Source organism: Coccinella septempunctata, chromosome 2 (assembly GCF_907165205.1).
Source record: "Coccinella septempunctata chromosome 2, icCocSept1.1, whole genome shotgun sequence".
In the NCBI taxonomy this organism is placed as follows: domain Eukaryota; kingdom Metazoa; phylum Arthropoda; class Insecta; order Coleoptera; family Coccinellidae; genus Coccinella; species Coccinella septempunctata.
The window spans coordinates 33,041,631-33,048,505 of NC_058190.1; positions in this window are offsets into that span (position 1 = coordinate 33,041,631).

The following is a 6,875-nucleotide window of genomic DNA, read 5'->3' on the forward strand; positions in this document are numbered from 1 at the left end:
GTATGTAAATGAAAATCGGACAATATGACTGATTTATTTAAGACGTGTTATAATAGGTACGCCTGACACTTCTTAGTCTTATTGTTATTGTACGTGATGTTTTTAGAATTTGACTGTATAAAATACGTCGTATTATAATAAGACTTGCAGTGTACCAGGCAAATCATAGAAATACCTTATAGGACAAAAAAATAAATAATTATAGATTTTGATTATTTATTACAACATGGTCCACCCTTATCACATTTGCTTGTATATTTCATAAGGGATTTGATTTGGTTTGCGAGAACACTCTTTGAACACCTGTCCTTCATATTGGAAATAATCTTAAAGCTTATCTTGAGGAAATTACCCTATTCTCTGGAATATTAATCACTTCATTACTGTGGCAATCTCATCCCTCGAAACCATCGGTTTAACAGTCCATGGATGGTACCAATTTGGTGAACATCATTGGAGATTTTTACTATGGTTCCTAAGATATTTTTGGAATCCAGAGATCCTCTATCTAGAAACTTCGATTGCTACGGTTTGAACTATCGCAGGAAGTTTCAATTTCTTATTACTCATGTTCAGCATTTTTTCTGCAGTCTTTTTTTGCCCATTACATTATACTACTACTACTCTTTTTTTGGTCATTATCACTATTTCTTCATTTTTGCATAAATTGCACAATTAGCATGACAAGCCGTCAGTCCTTTCACCATACGACCAGTATAATCAATCAAAGTCCAAAGTATTCGCGCGTTTTTGAATTTTGACAATAATAAGCCTAATGAACAGCAGGCGTATTATAATACGCCCCAAATTGTCAGTCAAACTGGTGAGATCCTGGATTATTGCTGTGATATTGCAATATGCCTAGTCGTATTAAAAGGCCTAGCCGGATTATAATATGACTGATTTGACAATAAGACTACGACATATCAATTCTCAATACTTTTTCCGTACATTTCAACAATTGCTTGAAGGTTCGATACTTTGCCTATTGATAAGGATCAGTCGAAATTATCGGCTGTAACCACAATCATGAAAGACGGCTAATGAAGATATTGAATGAATAATGAATTACGTGACCGAATCGTTGAAGCTACAGTCATTACTCGTAGAAATACAAGAGCTCGATCACAAATTGTCTTCTGCGGGCAAACTCCACTAAGAAAAAAGTAATCTTCTAGCATTCGTTTCTTATTGCACAATATGTTATTTTCTGGCAATAATTATCCACGAAGTGCCTGGAGACTCGGCATGGACGAAAGCGACGTAATTATACGGATAACTGGTCCAGAAATGCCTTTCGTTTTACCGACCGATGATTTATTTCCTAGAAAACTGGTTCAATTAGTCATTATTATGTTTTTCATCCATCTCTTGACAGTGGACTCTCGGATATGGGTAGAGCAGTCAGATGCTAACAACTTCATTAGGGGAGGATATAACTCTGAGATTGGAACAAATAGGCAGTAATTGTTGGAACATGGTACCTTCTTCTTGGACCGTCACGCTTAGCGCAGCTGTAGGTTGCAGGTCTAGGAATAGAAGTTTCCAGTAATGATATTGTGGAAACTCATTCAGTCATTATTTGTAATAACAAAAGGATAAAGAAACGAGATTTTAAAAAGCTTCAAATGTACGAGGATGTATTGAAGAATTCTTAGCCTATACTATAGAACCAAACAAAATTTCAATGTCAAAATATTTTATTACTCAACATATTCTCCTCTTAATTGAATACATTTATTACAGCGAACCTGCAACGTCTCTAGACCTTTCAAAAAAATGTTTCTTTTTGCTCTGCAAACCAGACTTCCACAGCTTTTATTACCTCCTCGTTGGAAGAAAATATACGAACTTTTAATCTTTTTTTTCAGTTGAGGAAAGAGATGGTAGTCGGATGGAGCCCAAATCTGGTGAATAAGGGGAGTGTTTTAGTAATTCAAACCCTAAATCACGAATTTTTTGCATGGCAACATGACATTGGTGTGCAGGGGCGTTATCCTGCAAAAACAAAACACCTTTGGATAGCTTTCCGCGTCTTTTCTCTTTAATTTTTTCCCGTAGAGTGGTCAGTAATGTCGAATAGTTCTACCCTTATCTAAAAATTCAATCATGATTACTCCATGGCAATCCCAAAAAACTGAAACAAGAACTTTTCCAGCAGATTTTTGGACACGAAAATTCTTAGGTCTTGGAGAACCAGAGTGTCGCCATTCCATCGATTGTTGCTTTGTTTCTGTATCGTAGAAATGTACCCAAGTTCTCAAGTCAATTCGAAGAAGTCTATAACGTTTTAAAATCGAGCACAGATCGAACGCGATGCTTTTACCCTTGCACGCTTTTGGTCAACATTCAAACATTTGGGGTTCCATTTTGAAGGAATTTTTCTCATGTCCAAATTGACGTGAACGATATGATGAACGCGTTCGTATGAAACGGTTTGATAAAATCATGTCATGAACTGCATCTATATTTTCGGGGACTGACCTGGCAACTGGCCTTCCCGATTGGTCATCATGTTCAATGGAAAATTTACCTCTTTGGAAGATTGCAGTCCAATTTTTCACGGTCGCATACGAAGGACATTGATCACCAAGGGCATTAAGCATATCTTCGTAAATCTGCTTACCTCTTAACCCTTTTAAATACAGGTACTTGATGATGGCTCGATTCTCTGATTTTTCGATTTTCACAATTTCGGTGGACATCTTCTTTCTTTTAATTTATTGCGTAACTCTGGTTTACTCTTTTGACCTCAAACTTCACACTGACACTTTTTATGAGTTATTGTTCGTTGCTATGGTAACGCAATATTTTTTGTATGCAGAACTGGTCTATGCTAACTAGATATCAATACATCCTCGTATAAAATTCAAACACTTACACCAATGCTCTCAAGGATAAGCCTAATAATCATTTCATATTTTTCATTTCAATTTCCAGTAAATATTTATATAGAAACTTGGTCATTCTATACTATTTCAGTTATTGGTAGAAGTAGTGTCTAATTTTCTTACATGCTTCTTGAAAAATATCCATTTGATTTGAAAATCCAAAATCCTCTACAAACTCTCCTTTTCTGAAAAAAATTCCCACCAACTTTAATGACTGTGACCTTCATCATTAGCGCTCTATAAGCAATCGCTGGTCCCAGCTGCCGAACGCTTCGAATAAAAGAACTATATTTATTTTGTATGAAGAAGAAAGTCTTCTAGAACATATGCTTCAATTTCGCGGGAATATTGAAATAATTTCTCCAGAAACTTAATAGATTATAGTGTATTGAATATGACACGTACATTTTTTAACATAAAAAATACATACAGAATGTTGATGATATAAAAAAGTTTTCGCGGAGTTGAGTGTAACAGAGTACCTACCATACAATTCAGCTTATGAAGAAGCACTGCAGGAAAATCCTATGCCTATTTCTATGTAAAGTGAAAAATTTAGTGGTGCTGGTTAAAATTCTTCTCTCTCGGCGCAAAATTAATGGGTTGTTTTAAGTGGGACACTCTGTGGACATTATACTGTAAGGTTTTGAATAAGTCATTAGAAATTCATTTTTAACCACTCAAAACGCATTCTTAATTGATCCAAATTATCTTGTCCAGCTATTTCATTTTATTCTCAATCAGAAATTGAAGAAATGTCTTTCCAACGTCTCCATCCTTCTTTATTGCTTTCTGTATCTACTATTCGTGTAGACCACCATCTTTATGAACCCACGTTAGAATGAGATATAATAATGAAGTTTCTTATAAGCTCTCCCTAATAAATCCCACGCGGTGTTCAATGTTTAATTCATGAAGCTAATAACGTAAGATGGGGCTCTCAAAAATTGGGGTGTATATATGAGCTGCGTCCCTAAAGTCACACTATTATATCTTGTGTTGTTTCAAATTTGAAATTCTTATGATATCTTCCTCCGCTACAATAGGTCATATATCAAATAATCACCGCTGTGAATATCAGCGGTCCTAAAACAATTCTTCCCAATATTATCGAGGGAATGATATTTTTTCCTATATTGTTATTCTTCGACTTCCTAATATTGTAACTCCTTCATTGTAGTACAAGAGTGTTACTCTAGATTTCTTAACCCAAGTTTTATTATCCTTATTGTATAATGTGGAGCCTTCTTTTAATTAGATATGGAATTACTTGATGTTTGTTATTTTGCTTTACTATTCAAATTCATCTACAGAGTAACCTATGGAATTTGAAAATTCCTCAAGTGAACGTGCTGATATTGACATAAACCATCGCAGGTTTTTCCTCCATATATCTTGATATGATTATTTCCTCGTATTGTTTCCAAATCTCGAGATTATACGAAGTAGTTCTCATCAAAACCCAATTAAAATTCACAGCCAGGGTCAGCAGTCGAGAAGATAATTCGTAGCTATCAACATTCACGATAGGCTAAAAAAACTCTAGAAACCAATTTCCGAAATTGTTCCTAGACAAGTGTCGGAGAAGCAATTAGTGGAAGAAAGAGAACGATGTTTCATCTTCCCACGTTTTCGAGAGAACCAAATTAGGAGTTGTATTTTGTTAGAGTCTGGAAGTTCCCGATATTCTGTCACGTAAATTAGAAGAAATACAAGATAAATCCATTCTCGAGAAGGTATGAAATTAGTTGAGATACCGCTGCCAGTGGAATGGCCAGATTGTAGACCGGATAAGGTCCTGTGTGTGCCGCCCATAAAGAACTGACAGATACGTCTCTATTGAGAAGGAACATTTTTCCCCCTGTGCCCCCTGCTGGCCGATGGGCTGATGCCGCGGGCGGAGAAGAGTTGATGTAATCTCGAACCCAAGGAAGCGATTCGAATACTTAAATTAACGCTGCGTACTACGAATATTCCATGTTTGCCTTCGCATCGCTCATATTGCAGGTTATTATCTGGCGCCTTCAATCATGACTAGGGAAGGTGGCTTTAGGAAGGCTGAAGAAAGAAGAAACAGATTTTTCAGAGTGATATATCTTGCATTCGAAAACAGGACATACACAAACAATAAAATGCGATTTTTCCCTGTTGCAGTCCAATCGCATTTTTTTTTAGGTTTAAAAATAGCTCTCTATCACTAACTCCAATTTTGTTTCCAATGGACATACCTATGCACGTGTATACTTGGTTTATCTTAGGAATGAAATGACGGCAGCAGTCAGAAGTCAAAATCGTTGCGACATTATCAAAATAATCCCAGTGTAGGCTAGGATCTTATTTATATCAAATTTTTATGTGAAATGAAAGATTAATTACTATTCATTTGAAATCTAATTAAATAAATTTTCTATAAATGATGATAATCATTTCACGTTTATTGATTGTTGTCAGTAACATCATTTCCTGGACGAGTTCAATAGCTTACTTAATGAGAATCTTTTTTTTTAATACTAAAACAAGGTTGATGTTGAAAGTATTTTTTTTTTGACAAAGGGACTGATCAAAATCTCGATCTGAATTGTTTAATATCTCTTAGGTCTTTACTTTAGATGCTGCTTGTGTAATCCCAGCTGACTTTAGTCTCATTAAAATTTTGACTGGAATACACCTTATGATTAGTACTTGAACTGCGAATTTTCCTTAGCCATATCAAAATAAGTTGCTACAATAGCATTCACAAGCAATACGTTAGTTATATTCTTATGTGATTAATTATTATCCTTTATTTATCAACTTAAAACTGTCTAGTTTTTAACACTTTAGTCTTGATTTTATCGACCAAGTAAAAAGTGACATTTTTGAAAATTCAAGTTTCTTTGAAGACAATTCACAATTCATGATTTCTGTACCGAATGCAGTCTTTGTAAAAGATCATTCTTTTGAAGCTTTTGTAGGCATTTCGATTCAATATTTTACTGGACTCATAAAGATCTATAATAGCTATTTATGTAACAAGTACATAAATTAGGTCTTTATGGACGAGTCCAAAAGTTTATGGCAGAGCGAGCAAAGCGAGCGAGGCCAATAACTTTGGCAAGTCCATAAAGCCTAATTATGTACGAGTTGCATACAAAGCTTTATGTTCGACTGCAATGCAGAAATTGTATTTTCCAAAATGGCTTATTACTGAAAAACAAAGTGTGCTTTTGATTTTTCTACCTTAGTAACCAGCGACCTTAGCAACCTCAGTAAACACAGTTGTTTACTTCCTTAATTCTGTGACAAACGTCATAATAATCCAAAAAATGGATAGTGCTGGAGAAGAAAACGGAGAAAATTTAGCCGTAAGCGACAAAGAATCTTTCTTACCCACTAAATCTAAAAGTGCTTATGAAAATATGTATGCGGCCTATAACCAGTGTTGTAAAACGAAGGAAATTGTAAAATCAACAGAAGACAGTATTCTGGCTTATTCAATAGTGAATTGAAAGCTCACAAAGTTTCTTCGCTATGGACTACATAGATGAATCAGAAAGTACTAAAATAAGTGTTGCCACCAGAATATTGGGCCAGGAAGTAGTTGATCAAGAGTATTGCAGATCGAAAACTGTGCTTCCACATCGAGCTCGACTTCCTCAGGCATGCATTTTAATGATAACAAAGAATGTGTTTTTAATATTCAGTACCACACTAATGCTTAGAATAGTTATTCATAATTTTGTTTTAAGGTCGAAGTTCAATTCTTCTTCCTTGAATAAAGTGTTATTCGCATCTAGTATATTTACTTGACAGAATGATAGTGACAGTTGAGTCCAATAAATTGGTGTCCAATAAAGTAGTCAATTATGGACACTAAACGAATTCATAAATGAAGTGTTTATGATGCAGTCAAACATAAAAATTATTAGTGCAATCATCGAACCATTTTTTAATACGGACAGCAACTTACTATAGGAAATAAGTTATATATACAACGATGAGGCT